The 26,133-nt window shown below is 40.4% G+C and overlaps 1 long non-coding RNA gene across 1 annotated transcript in view; it reads left to right on the plus strand.

The window, feature by feature from the left end:
- The first annotated feature begins 608 nt into the window (after window positions 1–608).
- The window catches only part of LOC122562208, a 78,710-nt gene continuing 53,185 nt past the window's right edge, over window positions 609–26,133 (plus strand). Inside the window, exon 1 of the long non-coding RNA XR_006315264.1 lies at window positions 609–722. This is a non-coding gene — a long non-coding RNA (uncharacterized LOC122562208). The remainder of the gene's footprint in view (window positions 723–26,133) is intronic.

Consider the following 26,133-nt stretch of genomic DNA (forward strand, 5'->3'; position numbering starts at 1 on the left):
CAGATACACATAAAACGATACATGGGCTTATCATAACTTAAGTTGCAAAATATAGTTTGGAATGGAAAAATGTGGCAGAAACTGAAGGATTTCTGTCTCCGTTCTGCACAATTTGCAGTTAATGTCGAAATGTATTGTTGCTTTCTCTCTCGCTAAATCTGATGTTGAAGTATTTTGTTATCTCATTACTACGTTATTCTTCCCTCAATACATCTGGACATGTACTCCTCTCCCATGCTTTTATTTCCACTTGTCTTTCACATCCACTGATGTTCTATCTTCTTACACTGATGTATATCGAAACAGATTAAAGTTGATGCTGGTGTATTTCTCCATCCCAAACTCAGTTCATGTTGGTACAAATCTGCCCTCCATCCACCCTGTTAATGCAGAAATTCCACTTTTGGGTATGTGATGACATTCTCCTCTTCGTTCTTACTGGTTCTCTTTTTCCCTTTGTATACGTAGCAGCGCCTTACTTCACCCACATGTAGCGTTATTGGTTTTTCCATTAACATTGTTTGAAGTTAAAACCTGATTAACCTGAAAAGGATTTTAACAAAGTTTATGTGCTTCTATTATAGAGTAGTTGTTGTGAGGCCGAGAAAACAAAAAAACAATGCTTCCAAGTTGAAAGCTGCAGTTAACCATCTCTCAGATCCTGGGACTGATTTGATTCACAGCCCCCTGTGAAGTTGTTTCACATGAGCCTGCCTTTACTTGTAAGTAGATACTGAATGTTCCTGCACTGCTCTGATAGCGGGACTTGGAGACAAATTGCTTATTCACAATGCATCCAAGTTAAGGGTATATATATTAATGGGGGGTAAATCCAGCAGTCTTACAATAATCATAAGTAGATACATGCCAGCCCTCAGCTGATGAGTGGTGTGGCTCTTCTGAATCTGTCTAATTCCTGCAATAGCCTGGCCAGATATGCCCCATAGATGAACATGGTGGCTACACAATTGTACTCCTCATGTTCCCAACTCAGTTTCCTCGGGGTTTTCCAGCTTCTTTATTAAGTTCTGGTTGACCAACAAGACCTTGTGGTCAATGCATACTAAACCCTGGCACTACCAGTTTGGGGTCTCTACCTTCATCTTGAATGCCTGGTAATAGCATGCTCAATTTCGGCTCAAGCCTTTACAAGAACTTTCATTTCTGAATTCATGAACTCATATTTGTTGTTTTGACAGAAAGTCATTGGAGAGCTATACTTTAACTGCTCCCCCACTATTACCCATATATGTTGTTCATCGCATTTTGGCACTAAACTCCATTAAATCAGAAGAAGCATAATATCTCTCAGTTGCTAAATCTCTTGTGGGCCTTCCATTTAAACTATGTAACTGATAGTTTCCAGTTAAGATATTATGTCTCCAATCTTAAGTATGATGCCCTAAGATCAGAGGGAACTGAGCTGAGGAGACTGAATGCTGGCAGTGGGGATTTCCTTAGGCCCGGCTTCCCTGCTGCCCAGCAATTGGAAAGCTGGGGTGACTTTGGCACACAATCAGGGTAGGGCCCAGCAAGGCCTGGAATCTCAACTCATTTCAAAGTAGCAACATAAAGATTTCTTGGCCACCTTTATAATTGGTCAAATGTTATCAAATTTTGAGTGGTGCTGGTAACCTGCTGTCTGCCTTGTATTGCACAGTGTTTCCAGGCTCTGTTACAATTCCTACTTCAGTCAGACCTCCTGGCCCTGGGACTCTATTGGTGCGCTCTTCATAGCCTGGGAGAAATGCACTCATATTGCTTCAGGTGCCTGACAATGAAATATAAATGACATGACCATCCTCTGACCTCAGATTCTCTGGCAGGATCAGATGCAGGGTCACCAAAGCATGCTCCATTGCACTATTGCCCACAGAGTTTTTTTTTAGCTGGTTTATATATTTAGAAGGTAAGGTGAAACCTGTGAGAGCAATTTAATACATCGAAAACTGAGAATAGCAACTAGTATTCAAAATGTTAAATGAGTGCACTGATATACTAAAGGTAGGCACGCCCGCTCTTATAAAGTTCACAAAGGGTGCAGTGACATTCCAAGTTTAGCATCAATCTGGAACAATTTTAACTTTACAATGACACCACACCTTGAACCTTGAATTTGCTCCTCACTTGTATCCAAAAGTGACCGGGTGTAATAAATTAGATGGCAAAAGATTTCAGGATTTGGGAGGTTTAGTGAGCTACAAATGCAAGCAGAGCACACCTGGATCTCCTCATCTTTTACAACCTCCTATTGGTCACACAGCCTGAGCAGAATTGCACTTGCTCAAAGGTTCTGTGTGCTACTAGATTTTCAGATGCAACACATGGTTTTGCACAGAAGCCACACCAAGTATTCAACAAAATGTTTCCTTTTCACATTTTATGATTTAGAAGCAGTTTAAAATAAACAGACAACAAAATGTTGAAACTTAAGTTGAAAACGAACAGAAGTGGGAATGCTTCACATCCAGTGTCCTGAGGCACTGTAATTAGCAATTGTTGTAAGCAAATATCCTCAGAGCGTGTCATAGCAATGAATCATACATTGATATAATCCTAAAATGAATGATTTCCTCTTGTCCCTGACAGCTCTGTTTGACCTCCTCATCTGCACATCTTTCCCAGCTCAGACCTGTCATACTTTACCACCTACAAATCCTAAACTGCCACTCGAAGGTTAAAGGTGGAAGAGTTTCAGTGCTGATTTGTTGCTTCAGTCAATGTATTTCCACCTCAGGATAACTTTGATGTGTGAAGTGCAAGATGATTTTCAAATTAGTTCATGCTGAGGTGCCTTATCTGTCCTTTTAGCTTAATTAATTCTTTACCTCTATCAGTTTCTTTTGCATCAAAAACAGGCTAAAAGAAGGGCAAACCAGCAAATGTGTCGAGGCCAAATCATTGCCATGCACAAAGAATAAAGCAAAACAACTCACCTTTCGATACCTCAGCATGAAATGAGTAATATTGCTATTAGCTGAACTAATGTCTTATACATTGTATGAAGTTGTCTCATTAATTGGAGTAAATCAACTTTGCATATTTTCACTTTTCCCCTTGACTAAAAAAATTAAATCATTTACATTTTTTTACTTTTTACTAAATGCTCTGGCTTACTGTCCTGAGGTTTATTAACCATGGGTGATGTGTTGGCACAGTGAGTCTCAGCATGTTAATCAAAGTTACAAATCACACACCACCAGGTTATAGTCCAACAGGTTTATTTGGAAATGCTAGCTTTTGGACCACTGCTCCTTCATCAGCTACCAGACCTATACAATGCTGCTTGAAAGCTTTTGACAAGGTCCCTCATGGTAGGCTGGTCCAAAAGATTATGTTGACAAATTGAATACAAAATTTCCTTGGTCATAGAAGACAGAGGGCAGCTGTGGAGGGGTGTTTTTCTGACTGGAGGTCTGTGACCAATGGATGTTCCACAAAGATCAGTGCTAGGACCTCTGTTGTTTGTAATATGCAGACATGATGTAGAAGAAGATGTCGGTCTGAATTATACATTTTCAGACAGCATGAAAATTAGTGAAGTTGTGGACAGTGAGGAAAGTTATCAAAGGATAGAGCAGAATACAGATCAGTTGGAAAGTTGGGCAGAGAAATGGCAGATGGAGTTTAATCCAGACAAGGGTGAGATGATGCACTTGGGAGGATTCTTCGGAACATTCACATACAAATGAATCTTGGGATCCAAGTTCATAGCTCCCTGAAAGTGACAACACAAGTGAATAAGGTGAGAAGAAGGCATGTGGCATGTTTGCCTTCATTGGTGGGGGAATTGAATATAAAAGTTGCCAAGCTATGTTGCAACTGTTAAAAAAAAGCTTCAGTTAGGTCACATTTGGAGTATTGTGTGCTATGCTGGTCTCCAAAAAGAATGTGGAACCTTTTGAAGAGGTTGCAAAAGAGGTTTATCATGATGTTGCCTGGATTGGAATGTATTAGCTATAAAGAGAGGGGTGGATAGTTGGAGTCTTTTTCTTCCCAGGGTGGAAATGTCAATTACTAGCGGGTAGAAGTTTAAGGTGAGAGGGGAAAGGTTTAAGGGGGATGTACGACGAACATTTTTTTGCGCAGGTATCTGGAATGCAATGCCAGGAGTGGTAGTAGACACAGACAAGTTAGCAAAGTTTAAAAGGCATTTCGACAGAAATATGAACAGACAGGGAGTAGAGGGATAGGGATCATGTGCAAGCAGTTGGGATGCATTGAGAATAGCATTGTGATCGGCACAGATGTGGGGGGCTGAAGGGTCTGTAATGAGGCAAGCACATTGCATCACTTTAATATGGTCCTCATGGTGGACACACTGCTGTCTCCTACACTTGAAAGATGGTGTCAGAAGAGGCACTGAAGTGAGTTTCCGGATGAGAAAAAAAAAATACACCTGTAGGGCTGTGAGCTTTCACTGAAAAAAATGAAGCTCATGGTTAAAAAGGCTTAAGGGAAAATGGCTGCAGTTTCTCTCCTACCAGCTTCTATTGAAATGACTGGGAATATGAGACAAAACTGTAAATTATTCCTTAAATGCAGCAGAATTATATAATACCAACAGATTTGTCGAACTAACTAGAACAAGTGTAAGCTGTTATCACTGGGAAGAGACTGTTTCAAAACTATATTAAGCTCTAAATCTCTATGAAAAGCAGGAGAGAGAAAAAAATACACAACAGAAGTTCACTGCAAGTGAATGTTACTAATGAACAGTACATGTTAAATTCGAGAGGAAAAAAGTGAAAAGCAGTCCATTGATCAATGTGTAACCTGTGAACTTTAGTCCCTTGACTACTTAATATTTTTAAATGTTATTGCTGTCCTCCACCAGGAAGGCTAAAGTGAAGTATTGACTAACCTCCTCCATCAGTTCCTAGTTTCCTTCTATTATTTCCCAAGTCTCATTATCAAAATGGCCAATAGCAACTGAGGCATTTTTTTGTACTTAAAAAAGCTCTTACTGTTCATTTTTGTTATTTGCTATTTTGTCCTCAGTTTATTTTATCCCTCTTTAATATCCTTTTGGTTATGTTTCCCAGTCCTCTGTTTTTTTATAATCTTTGCCATATTGTTTTTTCTCAATTTGATGTCTTTACCTTCCCTGATTAACCATACTCAGTTTGTCCCTTTCCTAGAATCTTTCTTCTCCAGTGGCATTTAGCTTTTTTATGAGTCATGGATATTTTCTTAAATGTTTACCATTGTTCCTTGACTGAGTTTTCCATTAAACCCATTTCCCAGTCCACTGTAGCAAACTTTGCCTCCATTCCCATGTGATTAACCTTGTTTAACTTTAGTATGATTGTTTCTGACCCAAGTTTCTCACTCTCAAACTGAATTCTAAATTCTACAAAGTTATGATCACTGTTCCCTGGTAGATCTTTTACTCTGCAATGATTTATTAAACCTGCTCCATTTCATATGATCAAATCTAAAAACCTGATCCAAACCTTGTTGTATTAATGACATATTGAGCATGGAAATTATTCAAATTAACTCTGTACATTCCTCCTTGTGGCTACCTTTGCAACTTTGATTTTCCCAATGTACTTAAAAAGAAAACTCACCCATGATTAATGTACTATACCATATTTGTGCCGAGTGGGTAGATTACTGTGATTGCAACAGCATGACTGAGCATCTGGATTTGCAGATCATAGACAGCAAACAAATGCCACACATTTCAGTGGCGAAAGTCTAAAGCTTGGGCTGATAGAGCCAAAACAAATAAACAAAAAAAAAGATCTGACTACCCCACACCAACAATTGAAGGAATTTTGGCAAAATGACAAAAATATTCAGTGGCGAAAGTGAGGATTGCAGATACAGGAGATTAAGTTGAGAGTGTGGCGATGGAAAAGCACAACAGGTCAGGCAGCATCTAAGGAGCAGGAGAGATGACGTTTCAGGAATGAGGCTGTGAGCTGAGGGGGTGGTGAGATTAATGGGAGAGGGATTGGACTGGGAGGAAGATAGCTAAGAGTACAATGTGTAGATGGAGGTGGGGATAATGGTGATAGGTCAGAGAGGAGTGTGGAGCGGATCGGTGAGAAGGAAGATGAACAGGTAGGACAGGTTATGAGGGTGCCCTCATTGCAAAAGATGGTTACTTGGAAGTGAAGCTAGATGAATGTAGTAGCTTTGTAAATAGATTCTGGATGCCCTTCGTAAGACAATCAATGCAAACAACATGATCTTAGTGATCTTCCTGGAGTGGAAGCCTTTTTGGATGTTCACATAGTTTACCAGTGCAGGAACACAAAAGAAGAAACCATTGCTAGCCAAAATTAAAATCGAGTGTGACTGCTTGACAGATTTCACCAGTGAACCTGAATTCAAACAAGAAAAATTACAATTAAAGTTGCCCGATGTCAGGTATCCAGTCACGTACTAACCACAAAATATCTTTACTGGGATCCTGAAAGGTGAGAATTGCAGCAGCAAGACAGTAACCAACAGAGCACACACATTGGGTGGATTGGTCAACTCTTTGGCAAAGGTCTTGACCAATTTATTGTCAGAAAATTGATGATTACGGCAAGTCAGGACCAAGGATGTGCGCTAGTTTTGCGGCACAGAACAAGGAACATCATTCTCAAAAACCAAGCAACAAGGCAATGCTGAAATACTGCAGTGTAAATGATGAAGTCACCTTGCAGTTTGAAGTCAATGAGACAGGAGTTAGAACAATCCAACGGAAGCAGGGTCAATGGGTTAACCGTGTGCATTTACTCTACTCTAATGTGGGCTGTCTTCTACTGTAGTGAGATAAAGGGAGAGATTGAATGAGATCAAAGTGGGTTGCACATCCACTGGTGCAGGTTAGGGATATCAGGTGAGGTGTTCAAAGGCATGAGCAGGCAGTGCAGAAGCCATGATTAGTGGTGGAGGAGGTCAGAGTGGTTGAGATAATGTGATAGAAGATATTGCATGCGATAGTGAGAGCAGCAGACCTTTAGTGGATGTTTGATGCAGTAGTGGAGGTGGGGTGAGTGTGAGGTAGCAGAGAGATATGTGTGACACACATCCTGGTACAGTAGAGGAGATCATTTCCTTCTCACAGCTGTGCTGGCTGATACTCCTCAGACGGCCCTGACCCAGGTGGTGACCTCAGGCCATGTTCAGGTGGCATGGCATCCTTTGCCAGTCCTCCGAAAGCATGACTCTGCTGCATCATCCTCTCGATCAAGATCTCCAGGTTCCTGTTAGTGAAACATGTTGTGAAATTGTGTAACTGTCTTAAATGTACAGTCTGTCTGGTCTAGAATTAATTCCATAATGCAACAAACACCAATCCGCACCCTTCACCTTTTTAGTTGTGCATTGCGCCATATTTAGGAATGTTCACAGACTACAAAGGAGGGGGTGTCCTGGAAAATCAGTTTCATTCATCCAATGTCTGAGTAACATTGAATTCTCAAATGCAGTAAAGAGGAAAATCCACACACTGTCATCTGAGCAGAAAAGAGCAACTCTTTCTGGAAGCTCCCTGGTCTATATGACACTGCATTGGATATTAATGAACTAAATTATTTGAGACTGTTGCAAAAGAAGTATTTTTAAGAGAGATGACCAAAAAAACCTGGATGTCACCAAATTAAATTCTCTTCCACTTCAAATCCTCCTGTTGGACCCCTTTCAAAAGAGAATCAGTTTTAGCGAAAATTATGAACACAGATAAGATTGATTTTCCAAGAATATCTTAGCTATGGAAATGTCTCTGGCAGTTTTATGATATACACTGCCTCATTGGTAGGCTACTTATAACAATGTTGGATCTGACCTGATTCAAAACACAGAAGAACCTCGATTACCTGATATTCAATTATCCAAATTTCGGATTATCCAAACAAAATCGCAAGGTCCCGAAGCTTGGTTAATCTGTGTTGTCCAGCATTTGGTTATCCAAACATTCAACTATTCGATCATTTGATTATCTAAACAATATAGTCCCCACCCGTTTCATTCAGATAATTGAGGTTCCCCTGTAATGGAGTGATTATGGATGCACAGTGGAATAATCTACCCTCGTGTGTGATCAAAAATCCATGGTCCAAACTGAAGCCAGCTAACTTCAACGCATACAATTGTCTTTTAGTGTTTTATTTGACCCTGTAAATTGAAGTCCAGTCATTTTGCCTGAGGATGAAGAGCTGGAATCTTACCACCTGAGAACTGAGCTTTGTCATGATAATGACAACTTGTTTTACAGTTAGTGTTGCAATATCGGATCCTGTTCCAAGTGAGTAATGTTACAGGTTTTAGTTTGTGGTCACAGATTCAAGAAAAGAGAGTACAATGATGACTGTTTCAGGGAATTGCTTATACTGTAATGCAAATTTCCAATCTGTGTATTTATTGTAACTTTATAGCCATGTGGTTTTCATTTAATTAATTACTTTAATTTCATATTTTTTTCTGAAGCTATTTCTGTTTCTTTATTTGCCAATGAGGATGTCCTTGCTAAACAGTCTAAACAGCTATGTTAAGATTCACTGTGCTATGAATACTAATATTTAATATATTACAATAGAATACAATATTCATTTTTCCCTTCTTTACTTGTCAATCTTTGATCAAGGAAGGTTTGTTTTGTAAGTTCATGCCAAACAGAACTGTCTTTAAGCAATAGCTCATCTGAATAATACAATGTATAAATGAAAAGTGTTAGGAACATGATGTTTCTAAATATAGTCCTTTAACCTGCATTGGTCACAAGAGAAGCATTGGGTTTTTATGACACAGGATAAGGATGGCTGGTTCATTCTGTTTTTTTCCAGAACACTCCAGTCAATCCCATTCCCTTCTTCAATCTCTCAATCCCTGCATGACCCCATCATGCTGCTCTAGTACAGGTATGCTCCTGAAACGTTTGCGGGAGCTGTGATTGGCCCAAAGGCAGCCCCAATCTTAACCTCATAATCTTTGAGAACAAGCCTTTAAACTCATGGTAAGCACCTTGATGTTACCAAGGGAGATTGTGTGGTTGTGTGGTTAGTAGAATAATTCCTGTGTTATGTGAACACCTGCACTGTTATTGTAGCATCCCTAAGCATCCTACACACCCACAATCTTCCACCCCCTATCTCTCTTATCCGACTCTTGACATGTACAGTATTTCCTCAAATCCATCACAACATTTGAGGGTGAAGGAGGAGGGAAAATACTGATGATGACAACGATGGAAGGAGAAATACAATTGCTTCATGGTAGTCAGGTTGAGGGGAACTGGATTGGATTGGGAGGTTTGCTGTGATGTGGAGTCTGGTGGATTTGGTAATTCTGTTAACCACTGAGTTAAACCGGAGATTGAACAGTCGAACATTTATACTTAAGTGTCTGGGTAAGTATTGCAAAAAATCCCCAAGTCAAGTATTTTTAATGCAGAAATAGGTAGATTCTTGATTACCAAAGGGGATGAAAGATTATCGGGGCTATGCAGTAATGTAAAGTTGACATTAAAATCCAATCAGCCACGATCTTAATGAATGGCAATGCAGATTCAAAGGGCTAAATGGCTTACTTTTGTTTCCTGTTCGCTTGTTCTGCAATTCTGAGATCAGAAACACCTTAGCATTGGATCTTAAGCAGTACAAATCATTCCAATTAGAAGTTTAAACTTCCTGGTAATTTTAGCACCTTATACCTTATACCTACACTGACCCTGTGTAGAGCATTGTCATGTATCACATATTCTCTCTCTTCTCTCTACGGATCTCAATTACTATTGGCACAACAACAAGAAGTTTGCTTCAGAAAACAAATGAAAGTAGAGGGTGGGAATGTGTGGATGCGTCAGAGGGTGGGAATGTGTGGGTGTACACAGACATGAAAAGATGGAAAGGCTGGTAATTAATTAAGGTACTCCTTGGATGCTGCCTGAACTGCTGTGCTTTTCCAGCACCACTCTAATCGAGACTCTGGTAATTAATTAAGGGGAATTAATGAGAAAGGTAAACTAAAGCAAGTGAAAAATGGTAAGGAGAAAATTAAGTGGGAGAAAACAAAAGTGGCATTTACATAGAGTTGTTAATGTAAAATAAAATTTTGTGTGGTCCTTTGCAGAGCCATAATCATACAAAATGATGGTGAGTAAGAGAAATAAATATCTTAAGAGGGGTAATAAAGAAAATATTATCAAGGAGGTAAGTTTTAGGACAAGACTTAAAGGGAAAGAGACGTGGAGAATTTGCAGAACTTTGGGAGGGATTCCAAAATATGAGGTCTGGATGTCTGAAGACAAGACTGACAATGGTGGCCAAAGGGAGGGCTGATCCACGAACAGGGAGTCATTGAGATTGCAGAAACATAGAGCAGTGAGTGCATACAGAAATTATAACATGAGGATGAGAATTTTGAATTAAGGATTTGAACCACTGAGATCCCAGTGTAAGGATACAAGTAATGGTGAGCAGGACTTGGTGCAGTTGGATTATTAATACATGACATTTGGAAGACCTTATATCTACTGTGACCACTAGGACTCATAACAGCACACAAACCAACAGCCACTCTCAGACAACAACTCACCAGGATGAAGGACCCGATACCCAGCATGAGCAAACCAATATAGTGTACAAAATCCCATGCAAGGACTGCACAAAACACTACATAGGACAAACAGGAAGACAGTTAACGATCCACATCCATGAACACCAACTAGCCACGAAACGACATGATCAGCTATCCTTCGTAGCCACACACTCAGATGACAAGCAACATGAGTTCAACTGGGACAACACTACTATTATAGGACAAGCCAAACAGAGAACAACCAGGGAATTCCTAGAAGCATGGCACTCATCCACTGATTCAATCATCAAGCACATCGACCTGGTCCCAATATATCGGCCACTGCGGCGGACAGCTGGAACTGACAACCGGAAGTGGCAGATTCAAACCACTATAAATGCCGGAGGAAACATCACAGAAGCGCTTCACGGGAGGTTCCCAAGCACGGAGGATGTCACCTAGACAGGGGACGAAACGTCTGCAACACAAATTCCCAGCTCAGCGAACAGAACCACAACAACCTTATATTTATGGCATGCAGGACACAAGTATTCAAAAAGTTGAGTCAAGTGGTAACAGAAGCAAGAATGAAATCTTCAGCATTAGATGGACTGAGATGAGGAATAGGTCACAAATCAATGTGAATCAAGACTCCCTTTACAGTGAACCTGTAGTTCAAGACAACATAGAGATTGGCTTCCAGCTGAGTCAGTGGCTAGAGAAGGGATAGGTTTAGTGATGTTTACAAAACGTGTAAAACTTGACTAAAACTGCTTTAACTGGAGGCATTCACAGCTCATCCAAGACTCTCAGAAGTGGTCTGATGGTGGCAAGGCAATGATAGGGTCTGGAAAGGTACAGGTAGACCTGGATCAAATTACTGCAGATGCTAGAATCTGTATTGAAACCGAAAGATGCTGGAAATCACAGCGGGAAATCACAGGCAGCAGCAATGGAGAGAGAGCTTTGCTAAAGAGTCATCTAGCTTGTTAGCTTAATGTTAGCTTGCTTTCTCTCCATTGATGCTCCCTGACCCACTGAGATTTACAGGTGGAGCTGGATGTAGTCAGTAACATATGAAAGCTAATGCCTTGGGTCCAATGTTGAGTATGTAAATAGATGGGTTTTGAATAACTTCCGATTCCACTTCACGCCTACAGAGGATGATTGGTAAAGAGTAATGTGTGGATGAGGAATAATGGGAGGGTTGAATTCGGCCTTGGCAATTCAAGAGGTAACTATGTTGAGGTGATAAGAGAATATATTGCTGGAGATGCTTCTGTTGTGATTGACGAGATCAATAATGAAAGGCAGCTGAGAAAAACAGAAGTGGAGGATCGTTTGTTGCCTGTGAAAAAGGCAATAGAGAGGGTTGAAGGGATGAAAAGGAATTGTGCACCATGGTAACAGGCACAGAGGATGTCATTTTTCACAACAATTAGCACTGTGTCAGTGATATGGCAGGAACGCATCAATATTGGAGACACTCAAAAAACGTGGAGTTCTGAAAAGGTACTGGGCATGAGTTAGGGAACTGACTTTGGAGAGCAAAGAGTAAAAAAAGAATAATAGAGAAAAATATGCAACAGAAGGATATTACTACAAAACTAATTCCCTTAGTGAAATCGGAGATTACAATCTTTTAAAAAAAAAACCCTCCAGCTAGTCTTAAGCAGTGACCTTTCATCCATATATACGCCTATGTGTAGAAGGAACTAAGAGATCAGTGACTGGAAGGTGGGAATGGTTAATTTAGTTAGCTTAACCTTCAGAGCTCTGATTTGTGAAATAAAATCTACATATAATTTTCATTTCTGTGAAACAGGAAATGCATTATTCTTGTAGAAGAATAAGCCTGAACACCAATGAATGTGTGTGTTTAGAATATAAAATTGTGTTTTCATGATGTGAATATGAACAGGCAGTTGTCAGAGTATGACCTACTGAACCTCTGTACAAAAACTTGTGTTATGAAATCAGGATGTAGTTTTCTAGATCATGTTGATAAGACAGAATTCCCATCTAATCAGCTCGTGGGATCAGTGCAAATCTTTCACAGGGATAACACAAACCAGCGACACTATATTAATCTGCCTCAGCTTGCCTTGACTGACTTGCTTTGCATTACCTGAGGGGAAAATGGTCTCAATCCTGGGTGATGAGATAAACTTAGCAGGCTTGCTGGGAAGGGGATGATAGTAACCATGGCAATGATGCTGTGATCCAGGTGTTCTGAGCACTGAACCTTCTCAGCTGTACATTAGGATAGTCTCAGCATAAACTTATCTCCCGCAGGTTCCAGTAATAAAGTCTTGGTTTACTGTTTGGGTCAGATGGTGAGGATATGTTTGTCTTTCACTTATGCATGTTAAATGTGGGGCAATATCAGCAATGATTTAAAGATCATTTATGCTGGCACAGCTTTGACTTCAATCCTTTTGTGTAAACAATCTTGGTACATGTCTTCATTTCTGCACGTTGTCTGCAGCTTGTAAGCTTTGAAATGGCATCCCTGCCAAAACGTAATTACAATGCTTCAGTGAAGTTTACCAAGTTCAGAGTTAACAGAATTCCAACTGAAAAACTGTCAAAAGGATGTGACATTGTTTAGGAATTTTAAATGAACTGATTTTTTAAAAAACTGTAAAATTAGTTATTCCCTTCCTCGACTGAGTTCATTAGCAAAACAAATTAAGTGCTTGGTTATAATTCATGGGGAATAACGTTTGACATTTGTTTTTATATGTTGTATTCTTGACAGAATCTGAGTGACATACAGTTTGCAGAACCTTCATGTCTGGAGTTTAAACACAGATTAAGGAATGACAATAAAATAATCCATCTATCTGACAAATATGAAAAAGCTAATGAATTTTATTGCAGTCTCAATTGGTCTATCAATGAACATAATGACTAAAGTGAAATAAGATGTCACTAAGACAGGAATCTCTTCAATCCTGTGAAGGTAGAACTGGGCATGAATTCTAAGATTACAGCATTTAGATGTCCCTCCAATTTATTACACTCTTATTGGATCTGTAGCCTCAGAGACCATTGAGGTGGCCAGTGGAGAACTTGCCTTCTGGGATAATACACATGATATGTCGATGCTCAAGGTCTAAAAATCAATCTTTCTTCAGGGATTGATTAACTCCATGGGCTACTTTATTTAAAACAGTAAAACACATTTCAAATGATGAAGCAAACACTACAGCAATCTATCAGATTATCTGTGTGTACAGCTTGCATAGTCATAGAAGACTAATTACCAGATAGAGTTGCAAAGTTGTATCCACTCCTTAAAGTCAGCACACTCTCTTAAAGTCAGCGCAGACATAAAGCACACTGCAGGTCGTGGCAGTAGTTGAAAGCTAGAAATGGTCCCAACTCCTGATTTTCTTCAATAGGCAGAAGATTCTACCTTCTGAGGACTACAGTTTAAACATATCACAAGGACAGATATTATAAAAAGTACACATGTCACACTGATGTAGTATGAATGCCTGAAATTTAAGAAGATCATTGCAATATGCTGGGGGAGGTTTTGCATTGACTCCTGATTTACTATTTGTATTGAAGTGCTTTTATTCTTCTCTGACTTTGAAGAATTTACCTACAAACATCTAGTGAGATTTGTGATGTGGACTTCATTTCTCCCACTGTTAATCTCATTCTGTGACCCCGAGAGCCATCCAGAATTAATTATGTTGTTAAACAAAAAGTCACATTAAAAATATATCAGGCAGCAAAAGATGATGTTAAAAAGCTGGTTTTATGATTCATATGTTTAATTTCACAGAAAGTAAAATGAACTTTGGGAAATGTTGTGGTTCTGTTCGCCGAGCTGGAAGTTTTTGTTGCAAATGTTTCGTCCCCTGGCTAGGCGACATCATCAGTGCTTGGGAGCCTCCTGCGAAGCGCTTCTTTGATGTTTCCTCCGGTGTTTATAGTGGTCTGTCCCTGCCGCTTCCGGTTGTCAGTTTCAGCTGTCCGCTGTAGTGGTTGGTATATTGGGTCCAGGTCGATGTGTTTGTTGATGGAGTTTGTGGATGAATGCCATGCCTCTAGGAATTCCCTGGCTGTTCTCTGTCTGGCTTGCCCTATGATAGTAGTGTTGTCCCAGTCGAATTCATGTTGCTTGTTGTCTGCGTGTGTGGCTACTAAGGATAGCTGGTCGTGTCGTTTCGTGGCTAGTTGATGTTCATGTATGTGGATTGTTAGCTGTCTTCCTGTTTGTCCTATATAGTGTTTTGTGCAGTCCTTGCATGGTATTTTGTACACCTACATTCGTTTTGCTCATGTTGGGTATCGGGTCCTTCGTTCTGGTGAGTTGTTGTCTGAGCGTGGCTGTTGGTTTGTGTGCTGTTATGAGTCCTAGGGGTCGCAGTAGTATGGCTGTCAGTTCCGAGATGCTCCTGATGTATGCAACAAAACGTTTGCAACAAAAACTTCCAGCTCGACGAACAGAACCACAACAACGAGCACCCGAGCTACAAATCTTCGCACAAACTTTGAACTTTGGGAAATTTTAAGATTGAAATTGAAATGTGATTAAAAAAATATTATTTTAGATATCCATTTGTTTCATATTTATGGAAAGTCAAATCTGTCTTTCCATGATAAAAATAACAAATGTTTTCAAGTCAGAGACGGTGGTCGGGTGTAATTATGGTATGGTAAGTCACAAAAATTCCAGTTACATCTCATTCAACAAAAAACAGCCTTTTCAAGAGTTTTTTTTATAGGCGAGAATGAGAGTACAAAAAATGGAAGCTCACACCAGTTGGCTTCAAGTGATTTTCATCTCTGAGGATCTCAACATTTCACCCTGTGGAGGAATGAAGAAATCATATGACCATAAAAAAGATATAATAACAGAAGTAGGCCATTCAGCCCATCAATAAGATCACAGTTGATCTGATAACCCTCAACTCCAAGAACTCCCAGGATCTTCAAGATTTCCACATCTCAGCATTTGTCATGTCAAACGTTTCTATCAGTTTCAGAAGAGTATGAAGGCAATTACTGACAGTTTTCCCCACTTTAAAACTGCAAAATCTCACTTATTTCCTTTCCCTTAATCCTGCTTTTGAAGTACATAAAGTCGCATTAATTATAGAGCGTGCGAGATAAGCACCGTTTGCCTTCATAATTAATAATTTACTTTAAACAATGGGGAGTCATTTCATTGAATTTTATATTAAAATAGACAATTTCCCAGCTGATAAGAATTTGGACTTGCCCACAACCAGATTATATCACACATGGACCAGTCGCTCAGAGTGTACCAAGCCTTTGTTACAAAGTTTTGTTCTATTTATGTTTTTTTATTATGATGATGCCAACTGAACTCTATTGTATTGTCTCTTTTGTTGACACTGACTATTAAGTCACTGTTTGAAATCAGAGAGAAAAGGTTGGTTAAAATCTGCTTGCCAATTTCATTGATATCTTTAAAAGATATTCATTTGAAAGACAATTCTTACCCTTCTCAGCTATAATGAAAGTTTATTTACCATTGCCTTGCTAACAATTATGAAAGTTCAAAATACTACCTCAAATACTAGTTGGAACTTGGGTGAATGAACAAAGATGGGTAACATCATTATTGGAAAGTTGGGGATATCATGTCTCTAAATTAATACCCAACACAGTATTGGCAATCCATTATTCCTCTATGCTATATATACCACATTTTAATGTCTCTTGAGACAAATCAATGTCTTCAGATTTTATGAATTAAAAACTTTCACATAGCTGATACAAGATGGTCTCCATTTCGATATTATTAGGCATACTCAGTCAAACTTCATTCACAATCATGTGCAGTCTTTAAACATCATTTTACGTTGAGACCATAAATATAAATAACTATTTGCTTTCATCAGTATCAGCAACCTGAATGTACATTGAGTAACTAACATAAACGAAGACCTGTAGGTGCTTCACAAAAATGGCTGGGAAGGAAGAAGTCAGAGATGATGAAAAGCTTAGTTAGTGATTGAAGTTTTGTGTACTTCAGACAATGACAAAGAAGTGGAAAGGATTAGTGAGGGAATCCCAGAGAGTATAATCCAGGAGTTAAAGAACTTACTATTCAGATTTGGGGTGGGCAGTGTTGTTGGAAAATGGAATTGACTACAAAAACCTGCAAGAGTAGACCAAGGAACATTTGATATCAAGGAAGTAAATTGATTTGAATGTGAACATAGGATGTAAATGTTCCAAACTCTTATCAGATGGAAACTTGCCTGTTTATTTTAATGTAAAACATTTAATGAAATGACTGACACCAAAATTGGAGGTGTAGTGGAAGCGAAGAAGGTTCCCTCAGATTACAACAGGATCTTGATCAGATGGGCCAATGGGCTGAGAAGTGGCAGATGGAGTTTAATTTAGATAAATGTGAAGTGCTGCATTTTGGGAAAGCAAATCTTAGCAGGACTTATATGCTTCATGATAAGGTCCTTGGGAGTGTTGCTGAACAAAGAGACCGTGGAGTGTAGGTTCATAGCTCCTTGAAAGTGGAGTCGCAGGTAGATAGGATAGTGAAGAAGGATTTTGTTATTCTTTCCTTTATTGGTCAGAGTGTTGAGTATAGGAGTTGGGAGGTCATGTTGCAGGACATTGGTTAGGCCACTGTTCGAATATTGCATATAATTTTGATCTCCTTCCTATTGGAAAGATGTTGTGAAACTTGAAAGGGTTCAGAAAAGACTTACAAGGATGTTACCAGGGTTGTAGAATTTGAGCTATAGGGAGAGGTTGTTTTCCTTGAAGAGTTGGAGGCTGAGGGGTGACGTTATAGAGATTTTTAAAATCATGAAGGGCATGGATAGGATAAATAGACAAAGTCTTTTCCCTGGGGTGGGGGAGTCCAGGAATAGAGGGCATAAGTTTAGAGTGAGAGGGGTAAGATATGAAATAGACCTAAGGGGCAACGTTTTCATGCAGAGGATGTTATGTGTATGGAATGAGCTGCCAGAGGAAGTGGTGGAGGCGAGTACAATTGCAATATTTAAAAGACATCTGGATGGGTAAATGAATAGGAAAGGTTTGGAGGGATATGGGCCAGGAGCTGGCAGGTGGGACTAGATTGGGTTGCGATATCTGGTCGGCATGGACGGGTTGGACCGAAGAGTCTGTTTCCATGCTGTACATATCTATGGCTCTATAAATTAAAGTGAATTACAAAGGCAAAAGGTGCTTATCCTGCATGCTCTACACCTAATGTGACTTTAAATACTTCCAGGTCAGGATTAAGGGAAAGGAAATAAGTGAGATTTTATTGTTGTAATGAAGGGAAGATTGTTAGCATTTACCTTAATTCCCTTCTGAAACTAACAGCAACTGATGACATGGCAAATGCTTCGACGTGGAAATCCTGAAGTTTCTGGGAGTAATTGGAGTTGAGGGTTATCAAATCGATTTTGATCTACTGAATGGCCTACTTCTGTTATTATGTCACTTTATTATGGTCATATGATCTCTTTATTCCTCCATAGGGTGAAATGTTGAAACTCTTAAGTGAAAGTCACTCAAAATTAATTGGTGTGAGCTTCCACATTTTGCAGAGGACACCAAAATAAGTGATGTAGCGGATAGCGAAGAATATTATCTCTGAGTACAATGGGATTTTGATCAGACGAGCCTAAAGGCCAAAATGTGGCAGACGGAGTTTAGATTAGATTCTCTACTGTGTGGAAACAGGCCCTTTGGCCCAACCAGTCCACACCGACCCTCTGAAGAGTAACCTGCCCAGGCCCATTTCCCTCTGACTAATGCACCATAACACTATGGGCAATTTAATATAGCCAATTCACCTAGCCTGCACATCTTTGGACTGTGGGAGGAAACACACGCAGACACAAGGAGAATGTGCAAACTCCACACAGACAATTGCCCAAGGCTGGAATTGAACCTGGGACTCTGGTGGTGTGAGGCAGTAGTGCCACCGTACCACCAGTGGTTAATTTAGATAAATGTAAAGTGTTGCATTTTGGGAAGGGAAATCAGGACTGGATTTATGCAGATATTGGTAGGGCCTTGGGGAGATTTGCTGAACAAAGACACCTAGGGGTGCAGGTGTATATATAATTCCTTGAAAGTCTCAGGTAGACAAGGTGGTGAATAAGGCATTTGGCATGCTTGCCTTCATTGGTCAGAACACTGAATATAGAGTTGGGGCATTTTGTTGCAGCTATGCAGGGCATTGGTGAGGTCACATTTAGAATACTGCATGCAACTTGGGTCACCTTTCTATAGGAAGGATGTTATAGTCATCGAGTTGTACAACACGGAACCAGATCCTTTGGTCCAACCATAATATGATCAAACTGAGCTAGTCCCACCTGCCTGCTCTTGGCCCCATATCCCTCCAAACATTTCTTATTCAGGTATTTATCTAATTTCTTTTAAATGCCATAATTGTAGCCGCTTCTACCACTTCCTGTGGAAGTTCATTCCACAAGTGAACCACTCCCTGTGTAAAAGAAATTGCCCCTCATGTCTTTTTAAAATATTTCTCTGCTTCCCTTAAAAATATGCCCCCTAATCTTGAAATCCCTCACCCTAGGGAAAAGATACCTGCCATTCACCTCATCTATATCCCTCATGATTTTAAGAACCTCGATAAGGTCACCTCTAAACCTCCTATGCTCTGGTGAAAAAAGTGCCAGCCTATTCAGCCCCTCCTTGTAACTCAAACCTTGAATTCCTGACAACATTCTGGTAAATCTCTCCTAAATGCTCTCCAGCTTATTAATACAGGGAGACCAGAAATAGACACAGTACTCCATGACAGACCTCACCAATGTCTCAACTCCTGTACTCAAAGGTCTGAGCAATGAGGTAAGCCTGCTAAATGCCTTCTTAACCATCCTATCTATATGTGGTGCAAAATTCAAAGAATTATGTATCTGAACCTCTTGGCCTGTCTGTTCTACAACACGACACAAAGTACCATTCCCTTTGAAGGGCTTTTGCCCGAAACGTCAGTTTTCCTGCTCCTTTGATGCTGTCTGACCTGCTGTGCTATTCCAGCACCACAACCTTGACTCTGAAGTACTCATTTTTGCTTAACACTGCGCAAGATCCTAGTTTTAATTGTATAAGTCTTGCCTTTGTTTGTTTTATCACAATTCAGCACTTCTTTTATCCAAATTAAACTCCATCTGCCACTCTTCAGCCCATTGACACAATTGATCAAGATCTCTTTGTAATCTTAGGTAACCTTCTTCACTGTCAGCTATACCACCAATCTTACAATGAATAGATTGGAATCCCTACAATGTGGAAACAGGCCATTCGGCCCCGAAAAGTAACCCACCAAGACCCAGTCCCCTACTCTATTAGGGGCTTCAGTTTCCTGAAGAAGGGTTTATGCCCGAAACGTCGATTCTCCTGCTCCTTGGATGCTGCCTGACCTGCTGCGCTTTTCCAGCAACACATTTTCAGCTCTGATCTCCAGCATCTGCAGCCCTCACTTTCTCCCCTACTCTATTACTCTACATTTACCCCTGACTAAAGCTAACCTACACATCCCTGAACAATATGGGCAATTTAGCATAGCCAGTTCACTTAACCTGCACATCTTTGGATTGTGGGAGGAAACTGGAGCACCCGGAGGAAACACACACAGACACGGGGGAATGCGCAAACTCCATACAGACAGTCGCCTGAGGATAGAATTGAGGGACAGCAGTGCTAACTATTTAGCCACCGTGCTGCCCCTTCTTGGTGTCATCCGCAAACTTCCTAACCATGCTTTCTATATTCTCATCTAAATCATTTATATAAATAAATATAAATATATTTATACTTACAAGGATGGTGCCAAGAGGGTTTGAATTACTGGAAGGGACTGAATAGGCTGGGGCTTTTTCCCTAGATCATCAGAGGTTGAGGGATGACTTTACAGAGGTTTACAAAATCATGAGGGGCATGGATAGGGTGAATAACCAAGGTAAATTTTTTTCAGAGGGGACAGTCCAAAACTAGCCATAAGTTTATGGTGAGAGTGGAAAGATTTAGAAAGGGCCTGAGGAGTATTCTTTTCAAGCAGAGGGTTTTATGCATATGTTATGAGCTGACAAAAGAAGTGGTGGAGGCTGGTACAATTAGAACATTCAAAAAGCATCTGTATGAGTGTATGAATGGGAAAGGTTTAGAGGAATATGGGCCAAATGCTGGCAAATGGGACGAGGTCAGATTGGAGTGTCTGGTCAACGTGGATGAGTTGCACCGAAGGGTCTTCTTCTGTGCTCTATGACTCTATGATTTTGGGAACCAAAATTCTATACAGGTCAGCAAGGACAAAAGTGATTCATGATTATACTTTGTACAGGTCATGATATGTGCCAAGGAGGTTTGGGCAGATTAAGCATCAGGGCTGGTAACCCTCATGACATTTTTGTGATAGATGAAAGGCTGAATAGGAAGGTACTTTCATTTGTAGCACACGGGAAGCTTACATCACAGACTTGGTCATTCGACCCATTAAAACCATGTCAGGTTTTATTTTAAAAATTACCCCACCGAGCTGCTCTTTTCCCAGAGCCTTGCACATGTTTGTTTCTCAAGTTAATATCCAATTGAAAGTTACTATTAAAACTAATTCTGATACTCTTAAGGCACATTCCCGATCAGAATAATTTACTGCGTGAAAACAAATACTCCTCATTTCCATTTCTTTTACAAACTGTCCGAAACCCATCTTGCTTATTGATCCGTCCTATCTGTCATGACCTTAGTATTGCACACAATATTCCGAAAATGGCCTAACCATGTCTTGTACAATATGGCCTCCCAACTGCTATAACTCAATGCTCTGACCAATAAAGGAAAGCCTTCTTCACTATCCTATCTACCTGTGACTCCACTTTCAAGGAATATGAATCTGCACTGCAAGGTCGCTTTATTCAGCAACATTCCCCTGGACCTTTTCATTAAGTGTATAAGTCCTGCCCTGATTTGCCTTTCCAAAATGCAGCACCTTGCATTTGTCTAAATTAAACTCAGGAACTAGATTAGTTTTGGATATCTGGTTGAAACAGACGAGTTGAACTAAAAGGTCTGTTTCTGTGCTGTACATCCTGATGACTCTAAGGATGTTTAGATTAGGTTCCCTACGGTGTGGAAACAGGCCCTTCGGCACAACAAGTCCACACCAATCCTCTGAAGAGTAACCCACCTAGTCCCAATTTTCCTCTGACTAACGCTATGGGCAATTTAGCATGGCCAATTCACCTAACCTGCACATCTTTGGACTGTGGGAGGAAACCGGAGCACCCGCAGGAAACCCACGCAGACACGGGGAGAATGTGCAAAATCCACACAGGTAGTCGGCCAAGGCTGGAATCAACTTGGGACCCTGACGCTGTGAGGCAGCAGTGCTAACCACTGAGCCACCATGCACACCGTGTTCCAAAGTGCTTAGAGTTCAAAACAGTGGAACAGTTTAGAAGTATACTTTTTTCTTTAAGGTTTTTTTAGATATTAGAAGAGTTCACAATTTGATATCTAAACAGGAGGCTTAATGGGCAAAATCTTATTGGGGTGTGAGCGGTATGGGTTATGGCAAAATTTGTGGTAGAATCAGATAAGCAGTCTGGCAAGGCTGATCTCAATGTCAGGAGCATCTCACTCCATTTGTTGTGCTTTTGACAAGTGTGTTTCTTGCTAGCAGTGAGTTGCCAATTAAGTGGGCTTATTGATTGTTGAATGCCGTGTTGACGGTCCAACTCACCTCACTAATATTCAGCTTTATACCTGACCAAATGAATCAAGACATTGAGAAAACTTGGTTTGGAAACCAGATCAGTTACCTGGTGAGCTCAGCTCAATGTTTGCTCCTAAGGACCTCCATGTTGGATACTGACCACTAGCATCTCAGGACATGCCAACAAGACCAGGAAAACAGATTTGATAAGTGAGGAAATAGCGAAGATTTCTTATACAGTGAAGACCTGCACTCCTGCAGATTATAGCACCCAGACCAGACAAAATGTGGAAAACCATTAAAAGTCTTGCAAATATAATATTTACAAAATTTTAATTGCATCAGTTGGTACCATGCTTGGCACCTGAGCCAGAAATTTGTAAATTTAAGTCTTTAGTGACTTGTATGTATAATCTATGCAGAATGAGAGTGATGCATTGTCATAAAAAGTGTTGTCTTTCAAATGAGATATTAACCCCGGGCCTGTACGTGTATGTAAAGCATCCCTTGAGGAAGAACACGTGAGTTCTCCTTCATGTTGTGGCTAATATTTATCCCTCAATCATCATCACTAAAACAAATTATCTGGTCATTATCTTATTGCTGTTTGCGGGGCTTCTTGTGTGAGTATATTAGCTGCCTCATTTCCTACATTCCAGTATATTACAACAGTAAACACACTTCAAAAGGACTTCAATGGTTGTAGGGTGCTTTGGGATGTCCCAGAGTCATGAAAGGTGCGAGTTAGCACAATAACTGTTTTATGTCTGTGCAATCACCTGAACTATAGAACCAGCAGCCTATATCATCATTGCATTCTTTTTCAAAGTCTTTAGATTAGACATCAGGTATGATTCTGAATGAGTACAGTCATAATCATTGATATTTGCTTTAGGCATAGGGTGTAACAATGTAACCTAAGACATACGCCTAGAGATTTCATACAATTTTCAGTGTAATTTAAACGTATAATTGGGCCAAGTTATTTTTTTTGCAGCTCAGTGTGGCGGAAGCTGTTTGCGTTGTGTGTCCACCCTAAAGATGATCCCCCTAAATTCCCTTCAGCTTTTTGCCCCTTGCTGTGATCTGTCCGTAAAAAGCCAATGAAGGCCAGATGCACAGTAAGACCAAGTTTTCTGCTTTCACACTCGGTGTGACTTGGATTGTGAATTGCAAGGCTGAACCATTGTCGAGTACAACTGTGATTCTGGGCTTGTGATGCTATATACCATGGTAAAGCCTCAAATGAGATTTCTGTAACAGGAAGCAAGCTTTTACAGGATTTATTTTGTAGCACCATTCCTATGCGGGCCTGGATTTCATTCATACTGCGTTCATAGCACAAGATCATTGTGTAAGGGTTGGTGTGTGTGTGTGCTGCCTTTCCAGCAATGACAGTACTGGGTAGCTAAATGTTAATATTGTGTTTACTTTGAATATTTGTCACTGCGTCCCCATTAATTGGGAGAGTTGTTTACCTAATACTAACTGCCAACTTCTACTGTTGAAAAAGGAGACCTATAGCATAGTGTGGATGCTAGTCTGCATCCGTAGAATCCCTTCAGTGTGGAAACAGGCCAGTTGGCCCACTGAGTCCACACCGACCCTCCTAAGAACATCCCACAGACTGACACCCCTACCCTGTCCCCGTAATTCCTATGGTTCATCCACCCAATCAACACATCCCTGGATACGATGGGCAATTTAGCATGGCCAATCCACCTAACCTGCACATCTTTGGATTGTGGGAGAAAACCGGAGCACCCAGAGGAAACCCACGCAGTCTGCAAGAACGTTCAGACTCCACACAGGCAGAACCCCAAGGTGGAATTGAAACCAGTGCTGTGAGGCTAACCACTGAACCACCATATCGTCCCTGTGTTCTCTCCCACATTGCTTCCAGAACTACAGTTTATACAGCTTTTGAGGTGGAGACTTCAATCCATCATTGGCTGCTTCTTTGGTGAAGATCTGATGGAACTTAAATGAAGCTGCTCTATTGATGTCAATACCAGAGAAATTCCTCAGATTTTGCTGCAAACTGGAGTGATAGATAAGAAAACCACATTTGTCAGTTGCTACATAGTTCTGGAAGTTCACCTCAGAATCAGCACATGGATCTGATGTTCCTTAAATAGATGTTTTATCAAGTGGGTTCTAAATCTCATGCCTGTTGAGTCACCATGCCATTCTCCTGTATTGTATAACACCATCAAGACCTTGGAGCAACTTGGTGATGATGTCACAGAGTCACTCCTTACCGAGCATAAATAGTGAATTGTGACCAAGTTAGTCGAGAAAAGGTTGGATAAAGACAGAAACACATAAAGGATAATCTTTAAAAAGTGTAACAAGATTAGAGCCTGATACATCTCAGATGACCATATGTAAAAGATTTTTAAAAATTAATGTGCAACCAACAGAGTTCAAAAGAAATCTAAGTGTGGAAACCATTCTTGACATTGCCTTCACTTTGACCAGTTTGTAAATGAGCCCAAACTCAAGGATGTGGGCATAAAACCACATGAAAAAGATGCTAAGACTTCAATTGGAGTTTGGCAGATCTTTAACCTTACCCCACTCTACTGCCTTCCTTGTGCTCTGTGGCTGAGTAATGAGTGCCACTTCCTCTGTAACCATGTCTAATTCCATGCTGAGATTTGAGAATGATGAAGCAAATGACTCAGTGAGTGCATTTGAGGAGTTTGGCACAGAGGAATAAAGCAGAGAGGACATTGCAGGAGCTCATGCATTGACTTTGGTCCAAGTTGGTCTTTTTTTTATCTTCATGCTCCCTAGCCTCTTTATCATGACTTCAACTCTCAAGAGAGAAATTTTGTTTCTTTCATTCCTTTTGTTCAATGTTCATGGGATGAGAATGGCACTGGCTGGGTCAATGTTTATTGTCCAACCCTAATTGCCCGGGAGAAGGGAGGAGGTGGTGATGAACTGCTCAGTCCATGTTGGGTGTGACTGTTACATTCACTTATCAGCCCAAGTCTAGTTATTGTCCAGGTCTTACTGCTGATGTACTGCTTCAGTAGCAGAAGTCACAAGTAGTGTTGAACATTATGCAGTAATCAGCAAATACCCTGCTTCTGACCCTATGCTGGAAGTTAGGCAATTCTAAAACTGCTGTAGGTGTTTGGGCCTCAGACCCTATCATGAGGAATTCCTGCAGTTTTCCCTGGACTAAAATGGCTGACTGCCAACAACGCTATCTTCCTTTGTACCAGGTAAGAATCCAACCCACGGGGACATTTCCTCCCATTCCATTTGACTCCGGTTTTGTTCAGGCCCTTTGATGCCACACTTGATCAAATATGGCCTTGATGTCAAGGGCAGTCATTTCCACTTCACCTCTGGAATTCAGTTCATTTCTGAATGTTTGGGCCATGGCTGTATTAAGTTTGAAGCTGAGATTAAAGGCTAATATAATGTCCATACAGCCAATCTGATGACTCTTGATTTACTGAGGGTTTCTCACATTCTGTCCTTTGTGGGTCAACTTATTTGCATGATGCACTGGGATTCTGCTGAAATATTCTCTGGAAATAATTTTCCATCGGTGTTAAAAGTGGAGTAACTAATTTTGTAGACTTTCTAGGCTTTCATGATTTAATGAAACTATGGGCAGCACGTGGTTCAGTAGTTTGTACTGCTGCCTCACAGCACCAGGGACGCTGATTCGGGTGACTGTCTGTGTGGAGTTTGCACATTCCTCCCGTGTCTTCGTGGGTTTTCTCTGGGTGCTCCGGTTTCATCCCGCAACCCAAAGATGTGCAGGTTTGGTAAATTGGCCATGCTAAATCACCCATTGTGTTCAGGGATGTATAAGTTAGGTGCGTTAGTCAGGGGTAAATGTAGAGTAATAGAGTAAGGGAATGTGTCTGGGT

This window comes from Chiloscyllium plagiosum, chromosome 24 (genome assembly GCF_004010195.1).
Source record: "Chiloscyllium plagiosum isolate BGI_BamShark_2017 chromosome 24, ASM401019v2, whole genome shotgun sequence".
In the NCBI taxonomy this organism is placed as follows: domain Eukaryota; kingdom Metazoa; phylum Chordata; class Chondrichthyes; order Orectolobiformes; family Hemiscylliidae; genus Chiloscyllium; species Chiloscyllium plagiosum.